This window comes from Protopterus annectens, chromosome 14.part0 (assembly GCF_019279795.1).
Source record: "Protopterus annectens isolate FY-2018-M chromosome 14.part0, PAN1.0, whole genome shotgun sequence".
NCBI classification, from domain to species: domain Eukaryota; kingdom Metazoa; phylum Chordata; order Ceratodontiformes; family Protopteridae; genus Protopterus; species Protopterus annectens.
The window spans coordinates 370,955,730-370,969,239 of NC_056748.1; the positions used below are offsets into that span (position 1 = coordinate 370,955,730).

At 41.7% G+C, this 13,510-nt stretch overlaps 1 protein-coding gene across 3 annotated transcripts in view; it reads right to left on the reverse strand.

The window, feature by feature from the left end:
* The window catches only part of NDST2 (N-deacetylase and N-sulfotransferase 2), a 1,311,836-nt gene that overhangs the window by 1,085,943 nt on the left and 212,383 nt on the right, over nt 1-13,510 (reverse strand). For all 3 annotated transcript variants that reach the window (XM_044056100.1, XM_044056101.1, XM_044056099.1), the window contains exon 2: nt 3,249-3,350. The gene's annotated coding sequence lies outside the window, so the exon portion shown is untranslated. The remainder of the gene's footprint in view (nt 1-3,248; nt 3,351-13,510) is intronic.

Here is a 13,510-nt window from a genome sequence, read left to right on the forward strand (position 1 = left end):
TCTAGGATGAGCAGATGTCCTCCCCTTAGGCATATCAGCTATCTAGTATACATCTACTTATGCTGTTTTAGAACTTTGTTGTCCAGGAAGATGACAGGGTATCCACCCTACCTTATACCAAGCAAGGTCCTAAAGACTATAGCCAAACAGCAGCACATGTGGATATTATCTGGACCAGGAGCATACAGAATTAGGGTTCAACAAGTTGATCCAGGCCTGAGTAGCCCTGAGGCCCTGAGAAGAGAAGAGGGAAGGGGTAGTTACATAGGACTATGGTATCCTACGCCAGCCCATGATGCCCAAGAAGAATAAAAAATGATTATGGCAGGAACTAGTATTATAACACACTGATATTGGAACATCTAGTGTTGCGGCAAGTTCTTATACAACAGTACTATGTTAATCATACAGATCACTGTTGAAGTAGTCCTTACTACTGGGATGATTCCCAGAGCTTACAAGGTGAGTAGGTGGACTAAGTGGGTGGGATGGGTTGTAACAAGTCACACAGAAGGATAGTAGCAAACCCAGCTTTTGCCCTGGAAGCAATGTCAAGTCTGTAGCATTTGGTGAAAGTGTAAACTGAAGACCAAGTCGCTGCCTCCAGATTAGCCTATGCACTCCCCCCCCCCCCCCCCAAGAAAGTCACAGCAGATACAGTCCTCTAGTTCTGCAGTCTCCAAAGGTCCCTGTCAACCTTTTTTCATGACAAGAGTGATACAGCCACTTAGAAAATATGTACTTGGAAACTTATTTTCCCATCTTCCTGGGTGCAAAGAACACAAACAGCTGATTTAGGTACTTTGTTCTCTGTTTTATCTCAGCATCATCTCAGTTGCCTGTGCATATCTAAAGGGGCTTAGAAAACTAAACAGTCAACTGAACAGTTTGACTGAGGAAGAACTCCATCAGTACTTTTGGTGTAAATGTAGGGTACCATCTAAGAATGATTAGAAAGGGATTTCTGCATATAACGGCCTGAAAATCTCCTAGCTGAGGTGATGGGCAGTAAAAAGGCAGTTTTCCAGGTTAGACATTTAAAGGCAGGAGGGGGCTGAGGCAGCAGGTTCAAAAGGTGTCTATGTCATGTTTTTCAAGACATAATTCATGTCCTATGGAAGAACAATATATTTACCAGGTGGTCTCAGATGAAGGACTCCCTTCAGAAAGTGTTCAGCAAGCTGCAGGGATGCTAAGTGATGAAGTATATGAATAGTTCACTTAAATATTGCAGAATCAAAGACACTGGTGGTGTGCTAGGGTGCTGAGCCTTCCTGTGGCAACATAGGGAAAACCTCTCCCGTTTGCAAAATAAGATTTCTTTGTGGCAGGCTTCTGTCTCCTTACACGTGTTAAGCATGTTTGCTGTGCACTGGTACCTAGGCTGAAGAGCAAGATAATTAAACCATTCATGCAGTTAGTTGTAGTGTATCAAGCACCTCTTGTCTTCAGTTAGAAGTTCCTTTTGCAAAAGCAGCATATAATGTTTCACCCTGAGTATCTGAATGAGGAGGGAGGAACCAATGCTGTTTAGGCTAAAAGAGTGCTATAAGAACAAACTTGGATGTTTCTCACTTTCTACTGGATCACCCTAGGAAGAGGAAGATCAGATCCATAGGGAATGCATACAGAGAGGGAGAGACCTGTTCATCGGAAGGACAAGGCATCCACTGCCCAAGCATCTGTGTGGTGCTGTGTAGCAGAACTTCCAGATTACCTACTGCTTGGAGACAAATAGTTTTACTACTGAGACACCTTACCTATGAACAATCCAAAGAAAAATACCCCTGTGTAACAGCCACTCATAGGAATATGCAGCTAACCTACTTAGCCAGTCAGTCACGGAGTTCAACTAGGATGGGGTCTAGACTGCCATAGGGTATCTGGGACTGAAAAGCTATCTCCTAGGCAGCCATAGTCAGCCTGTACAAGGGGTTAGAATGAGTCCCGTGTTTGTTGCTGTACCACATATCAATAATGCCACCTGCCATCTTCTGCAAAACCACTCCTTCCCGGGTGGGCATGAAAGCTCTGACTGCCTGAATTACGGCTATCATCTCCTATATATTTATATGTTTCTCCCTTTGAGTTACATACCACACCCCTTGCACTTTAAAGTCTCCTAAGTGTGTCCCTCAAAGCTAAGTCTGAAGCATCTGTTGTTAGTGTCTGACTGTAGGATTCTTATTTGAAGGGCAACTCTTGATTCTCTCCGACCTGGTAAACACCACTAATTCTTTGGAGACTCACTTTAGTATAGAAAACATCTTGAGAGACTGTGAATGTTGGCTTTAAGTATTTCCTAGGTAAAAAGGAAGTTCTTTTATATGCAGTATAGACAGGTGGACCATCAGAAGTGTGGAAGCAATGAATCCCTGTGCCCTCAGGAATTCACTGCCTGAAGATGTTATTTCTTGAGCCATCTACTGAGCCACAGAGTCTATCTCTTACCTGGACAGAGGCAGGCCCCCTAACTGCTGGAGTTCAGTAAGGATCAACTCTTTCTTGGAAGAGGTAAGGCTTGACTTGGGGGTATTGGAGGAAACCCCCTAGGCTCAGAAAACAGTTTAGGGTGAAATGAAAATCCCTCTCCACCTCTTCCTGGGAATGTGTCAAAATGAGGCAGCTGTCCATGTAGGAAACACACAGAAATGCCTTTTTTTTTTGCAACAGGCAATTACTGAAGCCACGCCTTTGTAAAAACTCTCAGAATATTAGCCAACCTAAAGGGCTAGGATGTAAACTGGTAAAGGGACCCCCCCCCCCCAACCTGAGAAATTCACAGTGGATGGATATATGAACGAAGGCATCCTTGAGATCCAGAATGACTACCAGGACTTGCCTCACAGCTCTAAGGTCTAGAGCTCAGTCCTGCTTTCCAGACATGGTCTGCCTAGAGTATGCATGATCTCCTGCATCTCTCTTGGTTTTCTGCGGGTACTCCAGTCTCCTTCCACATCCCAAAAATAAACTCTCCATGTATACACACTTTATTTATGCTTGCCTGTGAGATGTGGATGAAAAGTGTCCAAGAAGGACCAGTTCAATTACCCAAGTTAATTAAGCAAATAAATAAATTCAGGCAATTTAAGACAGATATACAGCAAAGTAGCAAATCAGTTTGGCTAAGTTTAGAACATTTTACTACATCACCTCTTACAGTAGACATTTTTTTTTTTGCTTCTTAACATCACATGAATATTTTTCAGTGTTTAGACCCACTAAGTAAAAATAAACAGATATTTTACCTTTGGTTTCATAGTTTTTACTCCAAATTCCTCTCCCGCTTCCACTCAACAACCAGTGACACGTCTATAACATTTTCAAAGAAACTTCCTAGTCTTCTGCACCTGTCATTATTTCAAAACAAAGGTAGTAGTCAGGACCATTGTAAGTACCTCAAGAAAGAGGACAGAAAAGCTGATAAGTTTACAAATACTTTAAGCAACTGTATTACTTGCAAGTTGACGTTTACATTTCAAATCAGTATTGTGTTGTTTGTTCCATTTAATAAGGGTGAATGAAAACACAGTTGCTTCTAAAATGTTTTATAAATATTGTAAATGAAATCAAAGTTAAGGACTCTACTAAAATGATAAAGAATTACATCTTGATATAAGGAATACACCTAGAAAAGGCAAACAGAATCAAAACTCTTGAAGGATAATTATATATTTATATATATTGTGTAAATGGAACACAGATACAACCTATAGCCAGCAACCCAGTTTTCTTAATTTGCAACTGTAGAATTAGGTCAGTAGAACTTTAATTTCTATATCTCCCTGCTATGTTCACATTGGAAGTCATGAAAAAAAAACAAGATTTAGAAAACAGAGTAAACTGGTATAAAACTGACACTAAGTAATGACACTCAACGGTACAAGAAGACAAAGAAAAGACAACATCAGAAAGCTTAACTTTTTGTATCCACTGAAAAACTTTCACAAAAAGATTTACTCATTCAATATTTATGTATTTTGGTTTGTTGACTGCTAAGATTCCTACAGCCTAAGACCTAGCCTATTCTCAAGGAAGACCTAGAGGTCTCCAAAGAGACAGATTGAGGGATTTTTTTCTCCTAACAGATTGGTCCTTGCACCCCCAACGAGTGACCATCAAACCTGCTCCTCCAGCTGGTCTGTTTGTTCCCACCCTGGTACTGCAGATTGCAAGTAAGGAATGGCAAGAGAAAGATACAATGGCCATCACCCAGAAGCATACGAGATTTTTTTTCTGGATGCCTCTAATATTTCTTTGTCCTTTCATTCAGCAATCTATGCAATGCCCTGCTAAAACCAGTGTGCACTTCCACGCATTCATGACTTCTGACTTAGGCCCCTAAGTCCTAGTGCAATGGAGAACAAAACTGGGTTTTCCTCCAAATGGTGTTAGTGAAATGGAACATCACTAACTCCCTTCAACTCTGGCTGTAATACTCATTCCTGGGATTCAATAAACTCCATGTAGGCTTCGTGCAAAGCCTACATGGAGTTTAGATTATGTGTGTCGTGGTATGTTGTGAGCAGCAGCACTCATTGCATATTCCTCTTGTGCACAGTGTTTAAATGTAAATAAGCGAGATTTTGTGGCTGGCAACAGTGTAAGCAAACACGTACAGCATTTCTGTTTAAATCAGAGCACCAACAGTCTGCAGTTTTGCATGGAATGTCACAATGATCATCAGGGCTTCACAGATAGCTCTCAATCGCTTAGTGCAAGATATCTAGACAAAGGCCAAGATAATGGGGGACAGTGACCCAGAAATAGGGACATATTTGCCCTATAGAAATGTGCTAGAATAACCAGAGTTTATGTTAAGATACATGTTCTGAAGGATTTGAAATTTGAAACTCAAATGTATGCAATATTGAGTCACATCAGTCCTGAGATCATCCCAGTGATATGGCAGAAAGTGACAGATCTGATAAGGAACGCATCTGGATAGTCTGTGAAAATCTGGACAGAGGTATGAATGTTAAGTATATGGTCCAAACACAGTACAGGACAGTATATTTACAGTGCAGACTATTGTGAAATCCCATTCCTGGCATTCTGTACTGAAGCTATGTAAATGATCTATAACTGTACATGGACTGTCATGTAAAATAAACACTCGGGACAGTTGAATTGTAAGAATGAACACAGGGAAAGAGGACAGGTGAAACAACCTAATGTACAGCAGATGTTGGCATGTCAATGGAATATGGTTGTAGAAGCAACACCCAATCACATATCAATATGGTACAGTAGGGACTGCACATTGAAGATGTGTATTATGTGACTGTCACACAAGGTGACATAACAATGGGAAGAACGTCTGTGTGAGATAAGCATCCCTACATGAATAATTCCAAGGAAATTTATAAGGGACATGGTGTACAACTGGGCAGAGTGCATATTGTGAAGCTGTGCAAACTGATTTGCCTGAATGGGAGTATAATCTCAGCAGAGGTCTCCAGCAATTGGGACACAGGTAAAAACTCATGGACAGCATTAAAAGAACCAACCACAATCATGGACAATATCAGAATAATACCACCAGTAATCCCAAGTCTCTGACATAACATATGTGATTTAGAGTGATCAAAGATGATTCTGCACAAACACACTTGTTCAACAATTACAATACATCCACACTCTGTGAGGGTAATCAAGCACACTGTCCTAGCACTGTAACATCTGCAGGAGGTGTTAGGAGGGACACTGCTATACCTGTATGTGACACTATGAGCAATACAGGATAGTTGAGTGGTGTGGAAATCATTATATATATGTATACACACACACACACACACACACACACATATATATATATATATATATATATATATATATATATATATACATATATCGCACAATCAACACTGTCACAAATGTTATCCATGCCATTAATGTTGTCAAACACCTATGTATGTACTGTGTGCTTCGCCAGAACAGGTAGCACACATGCATCTGGTATAACAACTTGATGGGGTTTCCGCACTATCAGACAGTAATATTTATGCCACAAAATGAATACTTAGACATGGCCAATAAGCTGTGTGACAGCTCACTGTGACAAAGGTGGTACACTTTAATTACACATCAGTGGAAGATGTGTAGGGATGTACATGAAGAATGGTGCATTGTACTCAGTTATTAGTGTGATGAAGGCTGTGAACTATGGAGGTATTATGGTCTCTGATGTGGATGTCTTTCACATACTCAGTACTTGTGTTACATACAAGGGAGTAGTCAGCACTGTGACTACATGCTGGTGGATGTTCACTTACCATCTACCCCAGGACACAGGTCATACACCTGCTAATCTGATTATAGGGTGTGATGGCCACATTATACTTGGGTTGTGAGTTTGTTTTCCTGATGTAACAAATCTCCCCATGTTTTCTTGTCATTGCAGGTGCTGTCATGGCTGAGGCAGCATTTTATGGTGTGTATTGATACTGTTTGTATTATACTAATACCACAGTTGGAGTCAATGATTGCCCCAATCTGTAGTCCTTTAGGCTGTGTATGTCATCTGTCATGTCCATCACTTAAATAATGGACAGGAAAGGGCTGAGCAGACAGCCCTGATGTATGAACCTGATCACTGGACCTGTGACATCGGTCACTTCACACATTTCGCCATAGTGAGGTGCCAAGTATGTGATAGATTGGTCTACCTACTTGGTGATATAGCTGTTTATCGCCACATCTGACAGTGTTGACTGAATACCTCAGTGTGGATTTGTGTCAAATGCCTTGGCCTGGTCAGGTTTCATAGGATGACAGTGTTGCCATCATGCATGCCCTCGGTGAACTCTTTGAAGACATCTATGAGATGTAACAGACATGATGTAGCATTAACAACTCATACTGGTCTGTTGCACACAGCTAGGATATTACAAAGACACACATCTGGTGCATTTCTCCCTGACCTCTGCTGAAAATTGGTTTCATTCCAAGCCGGACTTTCTCGGTAAACAAATGTTAAATAAATTACTAGTGTCCATTTAGAAAAGGTGCATGATGACATGTTGGTCTACCTCACAGTTGAGGAGAGTACGGATGTGTCTACACATGCATGCATCAGGTGCTGTTCCCCCCAACTTAGATGGATGCATGTTGATGTACACCCTTCTACATGAACATAGCCTGTGATCATGTATGTATTCAATCATATCAGGATGGTGTATGTGCTGAGTCATGCCATAGGGTATCTGTGATGCCCATTGATTCTGTGTGATAGGCTTGGATGAAGGTAAGACAGCGCATATTGCCTATCTTGATCTGGCCTAGGGTTTTGACACAATCCCCCATGCAGGTATCATTGAGAAACTCTCCCAGCTGGGGATTAACCTTATGTTACATGGTTGGATAACCCACTGGCTCACCAACAGAACACATACTGTGGAAGCTGGTGACTCAACCTGTACCAGTAGAGCTGTCACCACTGGTGTACCCCAGGGATCTCTGCTTGGCCATTTACTGTTTGGAATGTATTTCCTAACAGTACAGGCTAAAGTATATGGGTTTTGGCTTGCCATGTTTGCTGATTATTGCATATTGCATGCAATCATTGAGTCCACCAATGATGATAACATACTACAGGAGGAGCTAACACCGACGAATGATTGATGACAAAACCATACAATTTACAAATAAATGCAGAAATGTGTCTTTATTTTGTCCTTCTGAAAAGTAGGATTCCATGCTAATTACAACACTGACAACAGTCCTGCTATGCTGAAACCCAGTGATGCAAGTACTGGGAAAACATGTAGATAGCAATCTGAAATTCAGCCATCAAATGCCCACAATGATATTGAAAGCCTATGTTGTGCAAGTCACGTCATCGTATTCAGATCTTAGGACTGCATGACAGCTCTGTACTTGAATCTCATCAGAACACTAATAGAGTATAATGCTCTCTTTTGCATGTATCTCACCAGACACATGCAGCAGCTGGACAGACCACAGGGGTTTCTCACCAAGAAAACACAGTGCCTACAAACCGTGCCATAATGTATGTGGAGAGACTGAAAGCCATGTCACTGTAATCTGCATCACACAGGATGAGGTGACTTTTGCCTGACCTCCAGCTAGTCTCTGACACTGCTGTGGCGAGAATAGTGCATATCCACAAATCAGACATAGCTGATGATATCAGCAGTGTCTGTTGAGGAGAATATGGTAATAACAGTGTTCCACATGCAGAGGTAAAAGGCTCTCTGTAATGTCAAGCAAGAGCACACACACACACACGCACACATGCACGCACACACGCACGCGCACACACACACACACACACACACACACACACACACACACACACACACACACACACACACACAAACACACACACACACACAGTTGACTGCAGTGAGAATAAAAACCTTACCTAAGTACACAGACTACAGAACTCAGTACTTTACACAAGCACCACAGCACAAGTATGACTTTTACTAGACTGCAGGTCAACTTGTAGAGGATGAGATCAGCAGTTCGTGTTAGAGAGAAGATGTAGGGAGGCCTGCAAGAAATGGATGTGTAGGCATGTGCAACTATCAAAATACTGTCATTCCTTGGGATTGGAGCAGTAACGGTTGGATACACACTTCTGCTCTTATGTCTAGACACACACACACACACACAGTTGACCGCAGTGAGAACAGAACTCCCTACCTAACTGCACAGACTACAGAACTCAGTACTTTATGCCCACGGCATAAGTCTGACTTTTACAAGACTGCAGTTCAACATATAGTGGATGACATCAGCAGGGCTATTTTGGAGAGAAGATTGGGGGCCTGCATAGGTTCATAACTTTATAGGAGTTTACTAGCCTAATGGCCTTAGGGTGTTTTCAAGCTTAGCCATGTAAAAACAAGTACTTATTGAGCATAGATTGTCGTGGCTAGCAGAGCGATTTTGCAATCAGCACCGACTGGCCCTGTCCATGAGGGACATAGGTGCCACCCCAGGGGTGAATTTACAATCACACATCCAGTTGTAACGGTTGAGCTTGAATAGGGTCATTGAAGAGCACTGCTTCACATGCAGTGGGAGCCTATTACAGAGGAGTGGCAATTGCTGGGAGATGTATCTGTCTTCCCAGCATGTTCTGTTTATGTCACAGGCTAGGTTGAGATCCCTGGAGCAAGTTATTCCTGTCCCATTTAATTTGCAGACGTCCAGCATTTCCACCAGGGAATGGTCTGACACTGCTCTGTAGGCCAGGCATAGGTCACCCCTCAGCAGCCTGCATGGTAGTGAGTACAGTGACAGGTCTTTCAGACTTTCCATGTATTTCATGTTTTGGAGGCCCTGGATTCTCCTGCTCACAAACCTTTGTGTTTTCTCCAGTTGCTGCAGGTGTCTGGTGAGGTACAGACAGAAGGAAGCATTGTACTCAATTAGTGATCTGATAAGGGTAGAGTACAGCAAAGCTATGACCTCTCTGGTCTTGGATGTGATGGCATTATTTATGAGGTACAGAATGTAGAAAGTGTGTCTCACCACTATGAACATATAATGATTGAAGTGTACATTGCTATCAACATGTGCTCCCAAATCTCACAACACTGTGTTTGAGCTTAGAGGGGTTCTATCTCTATCATAATTAGCAGGGGTACTTCATTGCCAAAGGGGACAATAAGGCATTTTTTGATTTAAGGTTCAGTCCTTAAGTTTGGCACCAATCATTTGTCTGTCTCAGCCCCTTCTGTAATATGTTAACATCGTTGGGAGACTCTACATAACTGTGTCCAGTTGACAGTCACCTGCAAACTTGGTAAACCACAGGCCATCTACCTTTGCCTGGGCTTCACAGAAATAGTTTCCAAACAGTTGAAGGCCCAGCACATATCTTTGTGGTATTCCACTGGCAAGTGGTCAAGTGGTGGAGGTGCAGTCCCCAACTCTGACAGTGTGTGTTCTACTGATGAGCCAGTTGGCTATCCATCTAGTAATATATGGGTTAATTCCCAGATGGGAGATTTTCTATATGATACCTGAATGGAGGATAGTGTCAAAGGCCTTAGATAACTCATCATAGATGGTATGTCCTGTTATCCTTCATCCAGGTCTTTGGGGTCAGCATCGAAAAAGTCTACTAGGTTTAATAAGCAAGATCTACCCTTGACAAAACCAAAACAGGTCTAATCAAATGTGTTGAAAGTCACATATGTCCTGTGGATAAGGTCCATGCTGATTCCTTCCCTAGCCTTGCAGATAAGGCTTTTTAGGCTTATGGGTCAACAGTTCTAGTTCTGCAAGTTACCAGATTGATATGCATTACATATCACACATTTGATATTCATTTATGTAGTGTAGGTAGTATATGTGTGGAAAAAGTACTGAGACACCAGGGCTGCACTGCTTGGGGAGAGGCAACACATGGATGGACTGTAAATATGTGACATATTGTTAGATAGGGCCTTCAGTTTATGTTTCCACATGTAATTTCATGTCATAGAAAGGAAATGGACAGTAGACAGCAGTAATACATAATATTTACTTTTCCACAGCTCATCAAGCAGCAGGATTGTGCAATGGCTGGCAAAGTGTTTGTGCATGTGAGATACACATTTTCAATACTTTACATGTTTGCGCATAATTAAGCAGTGCACAAAAACATGAGTCGCACTGAGAAATGTCTGAGAATTAGTATTCAGTCTATGAAACATACATGCTGCTCAACTGACTCTGTGGCAGCAGGTATAAATGCATTGACACATTTCTTTATGAGCCCAGATGATACTGTGCTCAAATCCAGATGTACCCAATACTTTTATACATTTAAATAAATATTGATAATGCAACAACATGAATTCTTTATAGAACATGTGTTGCTCTGTGTTGGCATAACACAGTGGGGTTAAGTGGCATTGTGAGGAGATAACAACAGCATTTAGCCACAACTCACTCTTGCTGCACATTGGTGTGCAATGGGCACAACCATGGAAACAAAGAGCCCAAAAAATGAAAGGATCAATTGCTTTTTCTGCTATTTGTGTGTGTGGTGTGTGATTCTATTTTTTTGACCAGATTAAAGGTGTTAAAATTTGGTTGATAGGAAAGTGGTGAAATGGGAAGCAAACAGGGGGAAGAACAAAGGGAAAGCAGTACAGGGATGTGCAGGAGGGAGGTAGGAAAGAACCATAGCTATCCATTTCTTTAACATTGTAAACTGGAAATATATGCAGAATATTAACTGAATTTGAACTGTCACCTCCAAGAAGAAGCGTGAAAACAACGTAATCATGTTGTAAAGCTAATTGTACCAAATCAAGTGGATCAAGAAGATATGTGCAAAATGAAGAACTCTGTATGGGGTGATATATATATATATATATATATATATATATATATATATATTTTTTTTTGTGGGACAGGTGTCAATTTTTTTTTAATTCAGTAAGAGAGGACTGCTGGGTAAGGGACGTAGGTATGTCTGGGTCAGTTAAATTGGTTAGGTGAGGAAGCAAATGCAAACATATAAGACAAACAAGACAAGAGACAGGGAAGGTGATGGACCCCAAAAGGCTGGGGACACCAAGATTGGAGTGAGGGAGGGGACAACACAGGCTCATGCCCATCATGCTTGGAGACATTGAGAATTGAGTCCTCATCCACTGGACTGTCATCACGGTCTCCTTACTCTGCTGGTGGCTGGAGTGCTTGATGTTGCATCCTCCTCCTACAGACCATGAAGGATAGGTGTACACCAATGGTGTGGTGCACAAACCTACTTCACCATCCCTGGCAACTCACTGTGGGTGACAAAATCACCACCTCTGCCACTTTTCCCAGAGGGTACCACTGCACCAGCTTCCAGGGCATTTCTACCTGAGGGCACAAGTAGTGCAGAGGCAGCATAGGCAGTGCTGCCAGGTTGGCTCCTAGACATGCTGGGCATCGGTTCTGGAGCCGGTAGAGCAGGAGAAAGCTGTTCCATTGAGGCTGGATGGATGACATGAAGATATTTTGACGACACATAAAAAGAGAGATAAGGGCTGGAATGAGAGAAAGAAGAGATAAAATTAGTACCATCATATGTGACATACAATGCATTAATAAAAGTATATAACTCTTTTATTTGAAGTATTACATTTAAGTATACGTCCTAACAGATGCACATTGTACTGCAGATTGCTGAAAGTAATCCTTGAAATGAGCATATATTGCACACATATGTGTTATAATTATACAGATTACAGTTTACATCAGGGCATTTGTGCCACTGGTATAGAGTTTATAATTTAATGTAAATATTATTGAAGAAATAACAGTAAGTCTAATATGTGACTCTTACAATTGGTTTGTGCTACAGACTAATGCATGCATACTTGCTTTTACAGTTGGGATATGCATGCTCAAATTTGATACAACTCTATAAAAGACCAAAAAACTTAAATTTTTAATGCTACAATAGCACTTCTCTTCTGCTGCACACATACCACTTGCTTCCCTCAGTCTCTCCACTCAAGCAACAAGAAAAGAGCAGAAGAGCATTATGCAAATCAGTGCTGCCTATATTTAGCTTTCTAAGTCTTACAAGCACTCTCTTTTAAGTACGGCAATATGACAGTGCATTGTGTGGCAGCGGCTACTCCGGCTCCCATTGTGCTTGCTGCTTTTATGTAAGTTTGTGCCAATTTTTCGACTATTGGGAAGTCTGTTTTTGGCAGGTCTGGTGTGAGGTGGGATGCAGCAGTGATATTTCAGTTGTCTGATGGCTGGATAGCTTGTTTGATTTGCTTATTTTGGGGATCACTGGTCCAGTCATTGCTGTTTAGGTCTCCGGAAGAGAGTTGCACCGAGTGCAAGAAGGAGGTGCTGAATTGTGGATCGGGATTGGATTTCATTGGGTTGGAGGATTGCTGCATTGGAGATGGACCTGGTGGCACTGGATGAAACTAGTGGTGATGTAGTGTTGTGGATGGTGAAGATTGGGAGGTGACCATTGATCTGAGGCCTTCATGTGGCTGCAGTTCTTCGTACTTGTGGTAGCGGTACGTCTGCCTACCACCTTTGATTAAATCTGATCTGAACTTTTCCTGTTGACAGAGGGGACTGGACAGAGGTCTTGAGTTGTTGCTGGTTGGAGATGGAGTTAGTGGCAGTGAGGATGATGAATCGAGCATGGTTATGGAAGCTTCCATGCCTCGGACTCTGTTGTTGTTTATATACTTTTGATTTTTGTGTTTAATGTTTGTATTATGTACATGAGCTTGGAGAAACACAATTTTGTTCAGCTGTGCACTCTGCTAATGGCCCATATCATAGGAATCCCTAAGATTCATAAAAACCAGTTTAAACCACCTTTTAGACCTATCATATCAGGATCCAAGTCCAAAACTTTCAAGATAGGGACTACTATTGACCATTGGACTAAGCAAATTTATACCAAAGTTGACCATTTGGTCAAGGATTGCTGGGACTTTCTGAGCAAACTTATGACGGATGTTTGGGATGAGAATTTGACGTTCCTTACTATAGATGTTCAGGATTTATTCTCCAG